At 38.6% G+C, this 16870-nt stretch overlaps 1 protein-coding gene and 1 long non-coding RNA gene across 2 annotated transcripts in view; one reads left to right on the top strand and one right to left on the bottom strand.

The window, feature by feature from the left end:
• The window catches only part of LOC122813693, a 176895-nt gene that overhangs the window by 144038 nt on the left and 15987 nt on the right, over positions 1–16870 (bottom strand). The window lies entirely within an intron of this gene.
• LOC122813692 (zinc-binding protein A33-like) overlaps positions 1–16870 on the top strand; it is a 219329-nt gene that overhangs the window by 201256 nt on the left and 1203 nt on the right. The window lies entirely within an intron of this gene.

Genomic DNA, 16870 nt, shown 5'->3' with positions numbered 1-16870 from the left:
AGATGCATTGATATCTGAAATCTCTTATGTCCCAGCATCAACAACTTTTATCTTTTCAAATCCCAGTCCTGGGATTTGTCATAAGAGAAATTTATTTGGTGGAGACAACATATATCCTTAAATGTAGGTCTCCCCTTCTCCCTCCCAGCTCATAAACAGTCATTCACCACAGATGCTACAGACTTTGCATGGGGAGCAGTTTTAGGAGGGATAAAAGTGCATGAGGGTGTGGGACACCAAGGACAGATGCAAGCACATAAATATCAAGGAAATGCTTGTCCTGACCAAGACACTGAACTCTCTGAAACATCTTTAATCCCCGGGACCTCATCACATGGTTGCAGAAATACCTCGGTCATGTGGTACATCAACAAGCAATTGGGAACCAGGTCATACCCCCTTTGTAGACTAGCCATGTTAGCTTGGGATATATCTTCACAATAGAGTCTCACTCTACAGGAATCCTGCATTCCATCAGAGCAAAATTGTGTGGCAGACAAGCTGATCAGGACCAAAGCAGACCTCTAGAATGAAAACTAGATCAGGGGGTCTTCCAAGATTTAATCCTTCTGTGGGGAGTCCCTCTTTGCCTCCTTTCTGAACAATCAACTGGCAAAATTATCTTCTTGAACTACATGCAGGAAGACCTTGAAGATGGATGCTGTTTTTTTTTCTTTGCACAGGAATGTTCTTGTATGCATTTCCACCCCTTCCACTAATATTCAGGTTACTTCTGAAGATTTAGAAAGAATCTCCCAAGATCATTGTGGTGACTCCCTTCCGGCCCTGGCAATCATGGTTTTGCCTTCTTTTGGAAGTGGCCAGGGTGTGTTACCACAGGCTTCCTCCCAGAATGGATCTAATCCCACCAGAACAGGATTGTTTGATACACCCCAACATCTGTCATGTTCAATTACTCACCTGGATAATGGACTCTTAATTCCTATTAGGCACCTGTCTTCTGATAACTTGTAGGCAAGAATGCTTGCTACTAGAAAATCATACATTAGCAAGGGATAAAGGTTTTCTAGTTGGTGCTAACAATATAACTAGCACCCATTTAGGACTATTGCTGTCCGGTTTTACAGTACTTGTGTGAGTTACTGTCCTATGGCTTTTCTTATTCCTCTATCAAGGTTCATTTATTGGCCACTTCAGCATGTCTGCCCATAGCTCCTCCTGTTTCAAGTCAGTCTTATGTCAAAATGTTCTTAAAAGGTGTTTTGCATAAGAAGCCTTCAAATAGAATGGTGGCCCCTCTTTGTGTCTTAATTTTGTGTTAGAGAAGCTAACACTTAACTCCATTTGAACCAAAAAATCTGGCTGACTTGATGTTCTTAACACGAAAGACAGTTTACTGATTATTCTGACCTCTGCAAGAGGGGTATCTGAGTTGCAGGCTGTTATGGTGAATCAAACTTACCTCCTTTTCCCTAGGAATAGTGTTTCTTTGAGAACTAATTCTTCGTTTGTGCATAAAGTGGTATTGAAGTTTACTGTAAGCCAAGCTATCCATCTCCCAATTTTCTTTCCTCAACTAAAAAGGATACTCCATACCTTGGATGTCCACAGACAACTCAGATGCTATCTTGGCAGAACTAAATATTTCACATCTTCTGATCAGTTCATTTCTTGTGAAGCTAAGACTGAACAACCTGTGTCAAAGCAGACTATTTCCAAACAGATGTCTAAGGCTATTACATTTTGTTGTACTCACCATTTCTAATCTATTCCCAGACAGGGTCAAGGTCCACTCTACTAGGTCCTTGCTTCATCTGTGTTTTTTTGGAAAGGGTTGGATTCTAGAAATATTCTAGAAACTTCCATTTGGACCTCTGTACATACTTTTACAAACTCTAAAAGCTGGATTCCTTCTGTAGATCTGGATCGTTTGGCTAGGATAATTCTCCCTTCTCCTTCATCCTCTCAAATATAGTTAACTATGGTAATCAGGCTACTGCAGCAGTGATTAGTATGAAGAAAATAGTACAGTTGTATTATTTGAACTTACTATAACAGTAGACATTTGAATGACCACTGTTGCAGTAGTCGTTCCCTCCATCCCACTTGGTTTTTGGTATGTTTTTTAATGCCAGGGTGTGGACATATTTATTCCTAGCATTGCACTTTCAGAGCTTAGCCTCCCTCTTTCTGCAAGTAGAAAAGCTCTGAATGCTTCACGTCCAAGCTTGTCTTTTAATCAGCTCAGTTCAATCTGCTTGACAGTTTGGGTGCATGGAAGGTATTCTGAAGCTTTGGAAGCTGTGTGGCTAATACATCCTTGGCAGGATATAAGCCATATAGCTAAGGCTACTGCAGTAGTGATTATTTGAGCATCTGCTGTTATAGCAAGTTCAACTTACACAACTGTGCTTTATTTTTTGTTTTTCTTCATATGTTGTTATTAAGACTCACTTTACTTTGAGTTATATGCCATTCTGAGTCATTAGGTACTGAGTCAGCCATGTTTATATTAAGGGCTGTGTGGTGTACTTATTGCTAGGTATTGATAATATCAGATGAAGAAATATCCGATACTGTGTCATGTACAACTTCTTTCCATGCTTTTATAAATGGGAATATAGTACATAGAGTAGTTTCAAAATCAACTGCAGTGAATAATTACATATTTATCATTTCACCCTCTAGAATTTGATAGCTGTTCTAATTATAGGTAATTTAAGCAGAGTAAGCTAGCTTAATGAACTTGTTTTATTGGGTAAGCCTCACAATTAGAACATGTTGATAGAAACTTAAGTTTAATTAAATAATCAAATGCAAATTTATTAAAATTGCCCATCTTTGAATTTTTAAGGATGCACTTTCACTAAGTTCACAGTTCACATGAAAAAAAATCCTCATTATGGTGGTCAATTGAAGTTTCAAGGGCAAGGTATTCTATAAAGTGCCTACGGGTGAAAGTTAAACTAGAGCCATGACTGAAAAACAAGAGAGACTATGCTAAATTTCATAGAAACATCAGAAGGCTGGTTAGGAACTCTAGGTGATCTTATGAACTATGGTTGGCTGATAACATGACACATACTAAAAAGGATTTCTTTAAACATTTTAGATGTTATGGAAAAGATACTGTTTGCAACATTGTTTAAAAGTCAGTGGCTACATTGTTACTAATCTAGGGGAACTTGCAATTTTTTTTTTGCTGGGGTAAAATGCCCAGGGATAGCTGCATCTTGGACTTTCGGTGAGCCAGTAAGTGTTTGTCCTATCATTGTGATTGATAACAGCAGGAAACTAATAATATAGATCAAACCAAACTCAGCTGCTGTCCCAGTGGTTGAGTGGCTTTTTCCTGCATAGTTTTGCAGGCATTTTAGCCAAATGTTTGCTCATTTTGTTTCAGCAGTGATTGGAGCATGGGTATGTCCCTAACATTTGGAAGAAAGCTATTGTAGTACTTATATGCAGAATTCAGTCAGACTCATCAGGTAATAATTACAGCCCTATTAGTTTTATTTGTATTTTCAGTAAGTCATTCTATCACCCCTTTATTTCAAGGAACTGGACCACTTCTTGATATTTCCATCATGGTTTTACAGACACATAATTGTTCTAAGCTTTTGTGTAGATGTTATTAGTTCTCTTGACCAGGGTCTTCAGTTAAAATGGTCTGTTTGGAGTTTGCAAGTGTTTTCCGACTCTGTACTTCACTTTGCCATCTGAGAGGTGTGTTGCAGGCTCTTGATTAAATCTCTTATATCTTATGATAGGTTGTTACCTAGTTGATAAGGAAGTTCATAGTAAATATTAAGAATCAACTTTCTGAGTTTAGAAATATAAGAATGAAGGTACCACAAGGGTCTGTTTTGGGACCTGTTTTGTTTATTTCTTACGGCCTTCTTCTCAAGGTATGATTATATCTGGCTAAGTAAGTTTGCTGATGGTATAATTTCTAATGCACATTACTAGCGACTCTTGCAACAATGTCTGGATTCATTATTGCAATGGTCTAACTCTAAGGGCATGCACTTTTAGTCCAAGAAATGTAGAATCGTGCACTTTCATAAAAGCACCCTTGGGTACCCAGATGTAGTTGACTCACAGTTACTCAGTAAAGCTTGTTGGGTGAAGGATCTGGGTGTTACAGTGAACTCTGACTTGAGTTTTAATGAACATGTAATGGGTGTTATGAGAAGTGCTGTGGCGTCTTAAGTAATATAAGGCTGTGCTTCTCAAGCTATAGCGCTAAAGTTTTGTTTCCACTATGTAAATCTGCTATAAGCCTTATCATATATAACTGTTTTTAGGTTATGAGACTAGAAAGGCTAAAAACGTCCCTCACAAAAATGATTGTGGGAGTTTGTAACTGCTTTCATAGGGAAAGACTGGTACATCTTCAATATCATTCTGCTTATGACCGATTACTACAGGGGATCTTGTTTTGAATTCTAAATGTTTGGTGAATGTTAGCTGCCACAGTTTTGTTTCTTTTTTCTTAATTCACTCTTCTTTTGCTAAAAATAGCGGGCTCCTGGTGTCCTTTCCCAGGTCGAATTCCTGCCTTCTAGCTTTTCTTTTACTTTAGAGATGGTAGATAATGAAATACCCTTCCAGTTCATGTCTGATGTTAAGGGAGTGTGGTACAGTTCAAAGATGTTTTGCATCACCGATTTTGTAACTTAGTGTTTGCTCAAGCAACCTCTAAGATTTCTTCTCTGGGACCTCAGAGCATTGAACACTGAAAATTAAAAAAAGTGTTTTATTTTGTTTTGTTTTGCCTACGTAAAAGTCTAGTCATACCTGACAACTTGCTAAGTAAATCAAAAGCTTCATTGCACAAACTGCATACTAATTAAAACAATATTTTTTACCAGTAGTTTGAGCTGCAAAATGGGTGGCCACGGTGGTGCTGCGGTTAGCATTGCCGCCTCACAGCAAGAGGTTCTTCAGTTCGATCCTCGGCTGGGGAGCCTTCTGTGCGGAGTCTGCATGTCCTCCCTGTGGTCGTGTGGGTTTCCTCCAGGTTCCTCCCACATCCCAAAGATATGCTGTAGGTGGATTGGACACACTAAATTGGCCATAGGCATGAGTGCGTGCATGTGTGTGCCTTCTGTGGAAGGTTGGGCGCCGGCATGGCAACTTGAGACCATAAAACTCCACTGCCAATCATGAGCGGACAGTGATCCACTGTGGCGACCCCTAACTGGGAAAAGCCGAAAAAAGAAGAAGAATTTGAGGTATAAAATAATCTGTCTGCTGAATATATCTACATACAGTACAATCCTTAAAGAAAAAGTGCCTTCATGATTAAATGTAATAGCACCTGCTTGCCTATTACAACATAATTGCTTTTTCAGATTGCCTTTATTTCTATAAAGTGAAATGTTGTGTCACCAGTTATTTTACAAATGTCTCTTATCAGCTGCCAAAGCACTCCAGTTTCTGCTGAAAGATTCATTTATAGTTTCTATATCATGAGAAACTGAGCAGAACTGTAAAAGAACATTGTATATTATGTTTGAGTCTTTGAGTATATATGGTAACTCCAGATCACATCACAAAACCTTTACTTTAACTAATGAGAGCTTCAGTTGATCATATTTTTTTCCTGCAAAGTCTTGGCAAAAGTAATTCATATTTTTTTCTAAGCATTCTGAATTAATGGTTAACCTGAAATCTGTCAGCAACTGGCTTCTCAGTAGCTGAATTCTCAGTTTATTATTAAAATTAAATAGATGGATATGTACTGTTACGATATAAGAATATAATAGGTCTTCTTACAACTTTCCTATGCATTTTTATGACTTTTACACCATCCCTTAAAATGGTGACATCAAGGAAGTCCAGAGAGGAATCTGAAAATTTCATGTCAAAGTAAAAAAAAATAGTACTGGTCTCTAACTATTAAAATTCATGTATGAGGCTAATATAACCTCTCCTTGATATAAAAATATCATCCACAAGTCTGACATAGTATATTTGATGAGTATATACACTGGCTTAAGACATGTTTCCCCTCCATTTCAGTTAAGACCAAGTTTGCATAGGAATTAACACAATTTGAGCAGCCCATAGTCATTTCCATTTTCTGCAAATAATATTTATCATTAAATAGTAATATGTTATTTTCTAATACCACTTCAAGTAATTAATGAATTAAGTTAATTGTAAAGTGGCTAGATAGTATTATTAACCAAATAGGCCTAGTAGTCACACAATTCTTTTACAGGGGTGACGCAAAAGCAGTGTCTACTACCACACAGTAAGCAAATGAAAGCTGTGGAAATCAAACCCTGTACCAGAGGAACTACAGCTCTCAGAATTACCCCCATATACTAACTGGCAGACACATAGATCATTGTTGTCATGTAAGGAATAGATTCAATAAGGTCAAAATTTGATATAAGTGTAAAAAATGGCCATAGTGACTAAATAAAATTACCAAATTTCATTATTTAAATACTAATAAAATAGGCCATCCAAAAATGTTTTGTGTAATTTAAGACAGTATCATGTATCACAACATAAGTTTTTAGAGCCTTCTGTAATCTTATATAGAAGTGCGTTCATTTATCCATCCCTTCCGTGATACTGTGAGTCTCATATGGGGTTTCTAAATTGATTGCCTAGTGTACATCTCACACCTCCCTTCTTGTTCATGTTTGAGCCCCGTCACAGTACCATATACTAAGGATCCCTCTACCTTAACATTTCTAAACATCAGTACAGTATTTCATATTAAGTATTCTGCTCCCATGTTTATTTAGCCATTCCAGTATTTAATTCTAGTCCATCCTTCATTCAAATTCTGATCTGCAGAAATGCAAGCACCATGCCCAGTATTTTAGGAAACATTCTCTCATGCAGCACCTTTTTCATGTACACTATCAGATATTAAGTACTATCCCTCCATTTCCATATTTCAACTCCATCACAGTATCAGATATTAAGTACCATCTCTCCATGTCCATGTTTGAGCCCCATCACACTGTCAGATATTAAGTAGCCTCTCTCAATGTCCACATTCCATCCCACTATCACATAATAAATACCCTATTTCCTTGTTGATATCTAAGCCCAGATGCAGTATCAGGTATTCAGTGCTCTCCCTTCATGCTCCGACATATTATCACATATTAAGTACCCTCCCTCCCTTCCTGTCCTTGTCTAAGAACTATCACTATCTAGTGTATGTATATGAACACACACACACACACACACACACACACACACACACACACACACACACACACACACACACACACACACACTTACTTACATGCAAATGTACGTACAGTAGTTTAAAAAAAATTCCCACAGCACACATTTTAAGCACAGTATCAGAACTTTAGTTTAGGAGTTGCATTGTGTCTTTGTGGATTTAGAGAAAGCATATGACAGGGTGCCTAGAGAGGAGTTGTGGTATTGTATGAGGAAGTTGGGAGTGTCAGAGAAGTATGTAAGAGTGGTATAGAATATGTACGAGGGTAGTGTGACAGCGGTGAGGTGTGCGGTGGGAGTGACGGATGCTTTTAAGGTGGAGGTGGGATTACATCAGGGATCAGCTCTGAGCCCTTTCTTATTTGTAATGGTGATTGACAGGTTGACAGATGAGATCAGACAGGAGTCCCCGTGGACTATGATGTTTGCAGATGACATTGTGATCTGTAGTGAGAGTAGGGAACAGGTGGAGGAGACCCTGGAGAGGTGGAGATATGCTCTAGAGAGAAGAGGAATGAAGGTCAGCAGGGCTAAGACAGAATATATATGTGTGAATGAGAGGGAGGATAGAGGAATGTTGAGGATGCAGGGAGTAGAGGTGGGGAAGGTGTATGAGTTTAAGTATTTGGGATCAACAGTTCAGAGTAATGGTGAGTGTGGAAGAGAGATGAAGAAGAGAGTACAGGCAGGATGGAGTGGGTGGAGAAGAGTGTCAGGAGTGATTTGTGACAGACGAGTACCAGTAAGAATGAAAGGGAAGGTCTATAAGAGGGTAGTGAGACCAGTTATGTTATATGGGTTGGATACAGTGGCATTGACAAAAAGGCAGGAGTCAGAGCTTGATGTGGCAGAGTTGAAGATGTTAAGATTTGCACTGGGTGTGACGAGGATGGACAGGATTAGGAATAAGTATATTAGAGGGTCAGCCCAGGTTGGAAGGTTTGGAGAAAAAGCTAGAGAGGCAAGATTATGTTGGTTTGGACATGTGCTGAGGAGGGATGCAAAGTATATTGGGAAAAGATGCTAAGGATGAAGCTGCCAGGTAACAGGAAAAGAGGGAGGCCTTAGATAAGGTTTATGGATGTGGTGAGAGAGGACATGCAGGTGGTTGGTGTGACAGAGCAAGATGCAGAGGACAGGAAGAAATAGAAACGGTTGATCTACTGTGGTGACCCCTAATGGGTGCAGCCGGAAGAAGAAGAAGATCAGAACTTTAGTATGTTGCCCCACTGTCTTTTATGTAACCCCAAGCACATTATCAGATATTAAGTGGCCTCCCTCCCTGCCCATGTCACAGAACCCTCTCAGTATTATAAATTAACTAACCCTCTGCCATATTCATATCCCTGCCCCTGCCCTTGGAAATTATATGTAATTATAGCCCCCTCCTCGTTCACATTCTGATTCAGACATATACACACACACTTTATTTTAGAAAATCTACTTGCAGCGCATGGCCACTTCAGTCCCAGTAACCCTTGCTATAGGAAGTGCTTGTTTACACAAAGTATAAGGTTATGCAGAGTAATAATTCATAAAGCAAATTTTTGTGGCTCTTATTAGCTTTATCTGTGAGCAATTAAATACAGCATATTGAATACATAGTGTAGGTTTGCACTATTCCAGCATCAGTAGTAATATGGCACTGCAAACAGGAAGCGTGTGTGTATTACTATGCACTTAATTCTTAATCTTTTCTTTATCTTATCAGCTGGTTTCTCAGATGAGGCCTGTGCTAACAAGCAAAGCACATTTCCATGCCCTGTGCTGGTACCACAGAGGTCCTCTCAGTTCATCTACTTTTTTGATACTTGGCTTCAATCATATTCATCATCTGCATGCTGACTGGTCTTTGAATACAGCTAATCCATGCACACCACCTGGAAATAGATTTATGAATGAGGCTTATCATTAGAGTCAGGGTTGTTTACATGCCCTTCTGCTAATTAGATCTGCATAACACAGGCCATCAGTGGGCATAGAGTGGTGTAGCAGACTCCATAGATGATTGTCTCTGAATCACACAGGAACATTTTATATTATGTGGCTGATTATGCTCTGTACATCATATTAATGAACACTGTATGAAATATCATAGAACCTAGCAGTTCAGAACAGTTATCTATACTTCATCTTTTGTAAGATTTATGAAATTCAGATTCACTGAGTTCAATTCCCTGATGTTGAACTTCTTAACCATTGCTGGAAGTCACCACAGTTTGTTTTCTATTTCCATGCTGTCGGTGATTCTTTTTGTGTCATTTTTTCTATTTTGCCTGCAGTTGTTCAACCACAGAGTTAATGAATTAAAGTAAAGAGATGTGGGGGGTGCAGAGAAATAAACACATTAAATTCATTTTAAAGTGGATAAATAATTGTAATACCCATTTCTTAACTGGGTAGACCCAGTGGAAACTATACTTTTTCAAAAGTGAACCAGAAGCAGTCTCTCCTTCAATAAAACACGTTTTGGGAAATCAATGAGATACAGATTCATTCATTTTTGTTTCATCAGCTTGAAGCTGTAACCCATTTTCACTTGGAAAAACACAGATAAACCGCTTTTTACTTTATTTGGACTGATTTAGCCTACCTATTAAGCAGGCTTACACTGGAGTAAGTTGCACAGAGAACAAGTCTTTTAGAATCGAGGGTGTTATAATATTAAGATATCAAAAAAAAAAGAATGGGATACCAGCTTACAAAATCTTCCCTGAAGAGATGAGGAAACCTTGATATATAAATGTGTAGTTTAGCTTGAACATGTCAAGAGTTAATAACAAGATAAAAAAGCTGCAACAAAATACAAATTTCTTCACTGCCTGGTTAAAAGGTCATCAGTCATGACAGATTCCAAATCTCTGGTGCTTGTATAAAAACTCTTATTGCTATCAAAAGCACAACTACCAATATAAATATACATTTAATTGATTGAAATTGATTCCTCTAAAAGGTGAATATAAATTAGTTATGACAAGTAACCCTCAGAAAATACATTGCCAATCAGTTTGTAACTGAAATGCTGTTAGATGAAAGTCAACAGATTAGAATGAAAGGTCAGTAAAGCTACTTTGGTACCATCAGTGAGACTGCGTACATTACAATAAAAATCATTGAATATTCTGTTAGGAAACTATCATAAAATATGTACATGTGTTTGTTAGAATGTAATTTTCTGTTAGTGACATTTCTAACATGTGGAAAGACAAAGATGAGGACAGACTGAAAATTATGGGGTGAGAAAGTCTTCTGAAGACATTGAGGGATGTCATCAGAATTTTTGATAGGCTCATAACAATCGGACTTTATTGTAAAGTTGGGGCAGTATTCATAATCTTAGCCTATCCCCTCAGCAGGGTTGTATTAGTGAGTAAAAGTGTGCACTCAGGCAGCAGTTGCTGGATCTACTAGATAAATCAGGACAACATGAGTTGGTATTGATAATGAGGGGTTTGAATGCTCATATCCAGACAGACAGAACAGAATATGAAGGTTACTTATGTCAACACTGGTGGTGCAAAAGGAACAAAGAAAGAAAGAACATTATAGACTTCTTTTTGGCAAATGGCTTCTGGGTTTCCATCATGTGGTTCACCAAGAGAGGCATTCACAAGATCACATACAAGAATGGCTGACATGCAGATCAGGTAGACTTCCTCCTAGTAAGGAAAGGGCAGAGGAGTAGATTTCCAGATTGCAAAATCATCCCCAGTGAAACTGTTGGCCCAAAGCACAAACTACTGCTAGCCGCAATCAGCTACAGGCAGTGATGAGAAAAGGCCCCCAAGGTCAACAAAGTCTTGGCTGAAGACATGGGAGTTGAATGGAGTGAAAGACTTTCCCACCCCACATTTTCCTAGTCTGCCCTCCTGAGTAGTGTACTCTGGAACCCAAGCCAAGTAGCTTTGCTGCACTGCCCTTTTATCTTGTCTCCTCAATACACAGAATGTCCAGTTCCAAGTAGTTTCAAACGGCATCCTGTTAATGAACCTATACTGACTGTAGAATTCCTTAGTTCATATTTAGCAGGTTGATTGGTTTTACAACCAGCTTTGACTCACTAGAGCTATCCCAGCTACCGCAGGCTGGGCAACTGGACACCAGCTGACCTTTATTTTATTGACCTATGGCTGCTAGGCTGTGTCACAGGCATAGATTGGCCAATAGAGGTACATGGGTCCCAGGTGTAGTGTGCAGTAGGCCAGTTCCATAGCCCGCTTATCACTGTCAAATAGCCATGGCCTTTATTATTAGCAGTAATCAACATGACCAAATACCATTTTTTTTCCATTGAGTCGCTAGCCCTGAGACAGTACTCAGTCTGTGATCAGTGTTCCCCTAACTATAGGGTAGTGTACAGAACTACTAATGATTATGTGATGCCCCAGCACTGGCTCAGTAATCAAGGAGGTTCAATCCTCACAACTGGCAACAGTGGGAGATGTACACACTGGGAGGATGACAAGTACACACACAGTAAAGTACAATTTCCCTTACGAGTGCTCAGAGACCGCAGTCAGTCTGGGGCTGGTTTCTCCAGATCCTGAATAAGACTCCCCACTGGCACAGCTGTAGAGTTGAGTCCTTAGGCAGGGTTCCAAGCCAAGTCCTACAACATTGTCCATGTCCATCCAGTGCTTCGTGCCCCTGCCCAAGTAGCTGACGCACAGACACAACACTATGAGATTTGATTTATACACAAATACACACACACACACACACACACACACACACACACACACACACCTGGGAAAGGCTGGCACAGGTTTACTTGCTATGCCCCTTCTGCCCAGACTATAAGGTAGTTATCACTGCCACCAGAACCCCTTATCAGCTACTTTAAGGCCCTTAACAAAGGGTGTCCAATCCTATTGTGCAATATTACTAATAATCCAAATAGTAGTTTGACCAAGTACCAGACTATTAGGAGTGGCTTGTACAGTGTCACCAAACAGATATGCAAGTATTCTAAGAGCTTAAATATCTCTAAACAGACCAGCCACAATTGAAAGGTTTAAGTATATTTACTAATAAATGAATAAGACAATACTCAGTAAGTGATCAGTTACATCAGAGTTCAAAATCACATGAAATATTTAAAGTAACATTGTAGGACAGTCTCAAATAAATAAAGAAAACATCTAAGCTATACCTTACTATATTCCTAGCTGAATCTAAAAGAGTTACTATGCCCTAAAACTTACTTGCAGAACAACAAGCAGGCAGATGTGGTGAGTGGATATTTCTAGGTCAAAGACAAGATACAAAATGCACTGATTCTCTCTCTCTCTCTCTCTCTCTCTCTCTCTCTCAGAGAGTTCTTAAATTAATATCTCCTATATTGCTGCTGGGATACTTGCAGCATAACATCACGTTTTGTCACCTAACATCAGTTCCCAGGCTAAACCCCCATTGTTAGAAACTACTAGCATTTAACACCTCCCTGAGAAAACACATAAACAAAGACCTTCTTAGATCTTTTGACAAATGGTGGAAGTCATAAAATAATTTGCATTCCTCCACATGTAAAGACAGTACAAAAAAAATTCTAGTTCTAGACATTGAGTCTGCTCCTGCACTGAAACTTAGTGATAACATCTTTTCATTATGGCCCAGCTATAAAGTAACTTATTCTTAAGTTTTACAAGTTAATCTCCTGTGTTTGCCTCCCCTGTTTAAAAAAAAAAAAAAAAAAAAAATATATATATATATATATATATATATATATATATATATATATATATATCCAAACAGCTACAATAGTGTATATACACATCTGTTCACTATTTTACAAAACATCTCTTCAGAACACGTCTGTACAATATGACATGCATGCAGATATTCACAAATGACACACAACCACTTGCAAAATTCAAGATAGCTGGGCTGGCAGTATCTCCTTTGGTTGCATTTCTATATAAATCATATTAATATTCACAAATGCCATATAATTATTTACAAAATTCCTGATAGGTGGGCTGGCAGTATGACAACTTACTGCAGTTGGCCTACACAACTCTTCCCTGATAGGCACCACCTAGAATCATTACTGCTGTCTTTGACTCCATTCAGTTTTTGAGTGAGTTTCAGCTGAAAACAGCTAGCTTGTTTTGAGTTGGGAGGAACCCGGCACAGAGATTGGAAGAACATTTTGACTTCATACAGGCTTTAGACAAAGGTATCTTGTGCTTGGGAGTCAAAGACATTAACTGTTATAACAGCTCTGCTTTTCTGCAGACTATATATTTACCACTGTTATAGCAAAGAGAACAATTGTGCATCGAACAATTTTTATGACATTATCAGCTGAGTATTTGACTGTTTTGAATCGATGTGCTGTGTCTGTCTGCTATACACTGAGACTGTATTATTGTACATGGCCCGATGGAATGAAAATTGGACATGGGTACCTGAAAATGAATAATTGCTTGGCTGAATATTTTCTGTTCCTGTGCTAGAATATATGGATAGTAGTTATGGACAGTGAAGTGGTTCAAACGTCATTGCTTCTGCTTTTTAGTTTGATTGCAGTTGTCTTTTGTCGGTAGTATCTCATGCATTCAATTAACTTATTATTAGGGTTACTAATATTCTATTACCTTGTTTCAATACTGTTTGGATCTTTTTCCATGGACATCATAGGCATTGTGTATTGGCACCTCAAAATCTGCTCATATAACAGAGTCTGACACTGCTTCCAAGACAAGACAGAAGTTTTTCATGAGTAGTCTGTATGCAAATGAATAAAGCAGCAACTGCTGTAGTATTTTAGAATAACTACAGTTTTCTAACCCCTGAATTGTCCTTATTCTGAATTTGTTGTTTTTCAAAACCTACAGCACCTATTTGATGAGTAGGCTATAGAATGTCTTGCTGAATTCAGGAATTGGACAGATCATTGCATTGTATAGAGGAACTGGAGCAGATTGATAGTGCTTAAAGTGTATTATATGGGCTACCCTAAAAGCCATTGTAACCACTATTGTAATGCCACGGTCATTTCTCTCAACCTTTTACATCGAGGGTCAGGGACAAATCCAAAAATAGTCAGGAATAGATGCTTCGAATAAGGGCACTTTTGTAAAAAATATATTACTATTAACTTGGAAAAGTTGACAAAAAAGAGAATGTGAATCATCATGCATTTACTCAAGTAAAAGAAGCCTGTAATTCTTGTCATTACTTATTGAGTGCAATCTGTGACCTTTTCCCCCAAATCAGAAGTTTTAGAATGGACTGAGAGGCAAAATCCCAGACGTCCGTGAATATAATTTCAGAGGTGTGGGTGTGATGGAGATGGTTTGGAATCTACCATAGTCCCTACAGCTCTTATGTTCTGGGCTCTCCATATTTAAAATTAATTTTGCAATTAATTGGTATTTCTTTATTCCTTCTCTAAGCTAAAGATGGTACATTTTGTTACATAGAAGCTACTACAATTACACCAAGTTTAAATCTTATCTAAGCCATCTTACAGTACTGCTGCATCTGCTGCTCATGTAATAATACTGTCTACCTTACATTCATCTCTGTATTTTGTAATCCAGAGTTGTCTCCCTCCTTTGGCTTCAGAATTGAAAATTCCTAAGAGAAGAAGACTTTTGCTCTTTGTGTCCCAAGTTATGGCTGAAAAGAATTCACAATGAAGGATCATTTTATCTACACAGTTAATAAATAAACATGCTGGGTATCTCATGTACTTGGATCTGTGTTGAAACTAGCATTTTAGTTTCATATTTGTGCATTCCCACTGCATGTCAAGGAAGACACTTGGGGTAACTATACATACAATTGACATTAAAATAGGCGCTTTAATAATTTAACCCTGAAACTTCTAGTTACCTTTTGGGACACAAGACACCAGCAACATATTCTAGGCATGTCAGACCTGTGTGTCACTGGGCTAGTCTCTACTTTCTGTTTTGTTTACTTGACTAAGTAGTACATTGACTCAATCAGAAAAGAAAAGTCGACAGAAAGGGATGCTTATACGCAGGACATACTAAAGAGTGTGAAAAGTGTTCGAGATGGTGATGTATTCATTCTGAATTTCCCATGCTAATGTGTATAAAATTGCCTCAGTCCATGTGTGTAGTGAGTGAGTCTGTAAGTCCCTAATTTCTGTCACAGGTGCTCCCTGCCTGTATCCTTTAGCACGTTGACTTTGTAGGGCTGGAAAAGGACAGGAATAAGAGTGCTGACACCATGGCTGTCAGTGTGTAGCTTTCATTCACAGGAGCTGTGGCACAACTGTCACCTGCTGTCCCTAGCCAAGATTCCCCTGATTATTTGTTAAATTATGTAATCCCAGATGTACATACATGTCTAACATTGTTCTGGGTGTCAGTCTCAAAAAATAACCTTTAAAAATAAAAGCACTAAGTAATAAGCTAAAGTCTCAAGCAAATAGAAACAGTGAACATTTTCGCTACCTTTTTTTTATTATCACAGTAATGGACTAAGAAATTTCTTAGTTTAAAACAAGTTTCCAGCTCTGGAATAAAACCAGTGATTGTTCAGCTTTATGTTCATACCTGACTGGAATGGTGCAGTCACTTCATCATTCTCTATATTAATAAGTATAAAGGGATATAATGCTGAGGGACTGTGTGTACATTACATCAGCTGCTTTGTCCTATTCTGACTTTAGGGAATGGCAGAGTTCACTCAGTGTTTGCCAGGGAGTGAGTGATTGGTTTTCTGCTCTCTGAATACTAACACCCTCATTCCCCTGATTTGGCAGTGCTCAGCATGTGATATAGCTGGACAGATCACCTGGTTCAGAAAAAAAAGTCTTATTTGGACATCGGATATAGGTGTCCACCATGGAGAAGGGTTGGAAATCCAGGTGCACCTCATACTGCAGGTAGTAATGCTTTTGTTTTGTTTTTTATTTCTAGTACTGTTGTAAGTCACAGGAATATGCAGAGTGTCGGTGTGCTAGCACTGTACTGTTATGTATAAAGTCATAGCATCATAGCTGTTTAAATGTGTGAGTCAAAGGATAGAAAAAGCTGTCAGAAGGTAATTTTTAGTAATAACTGGTATTTACTGCCACATATTTTACTGTCTTTCTAATTCTGCATGTCAAGTTATACTACATTCTTCCCATAAATTACACACACACACACACACACACACACACACACACACACACACACACACACACACACACACACACACACACACACACACACACACATATTCCCTCCCAATTTTGCTAATGATGCCCTCCCAGTAAAATGTTATGAGGTCTGACAAATCTATATCTATGTATTTCTGCCTATGTCTGTGTCTCTTTCATCAGTATGTATAGGTTCATAGGTAAAGGCTAGGCAATCATTCTGCAGGCTGTTACATAGCTAGCCAATCACCAGACAGTGACCAAGGGTGATAATCAAACCCTGTACATTATGCCTGTGAAGTAAACATCTTAACCCTTACCCCAACCCCCACCAAAGCTTTCTATCCTTCTAGCTCTCTCTCTCTATCCATCTATCCACTCTGTCTGTCTGTCTGTCCATCCATCCATCCATCCATCCTGTCTATCAGTTTGTCTGTCCCTGGCATTGGGATATTATTAGGATAAAGCTGTCTTTCCAGTAAGGCATAGTTTTACCTGTGTTAAGCTAGTTTAGCTGGAATATGGCTTCTGCTCAGTAGTATAATCAGCTTTTTTCTGTTGTTG

Source organism: Protopterus annectens, chromosome 10.part0 (genome assembly GCF_019279795.1).
Source record: "Protopterus annectens isolate FY-2018-M chromosome 10.part0, PAN1.0, whole genome shotgun sequence".
Classification (NCBI taxonomy): Eukaryota; Metazoa; Chordata; order Ceratodontiformes; family Protopteridae; genus Protopterus; species Protopterus annectens.
Note: the sequence above shows the minus strand (reverse complement) of the source record. Positions and strands in the feature narration are given on the sequence as shown.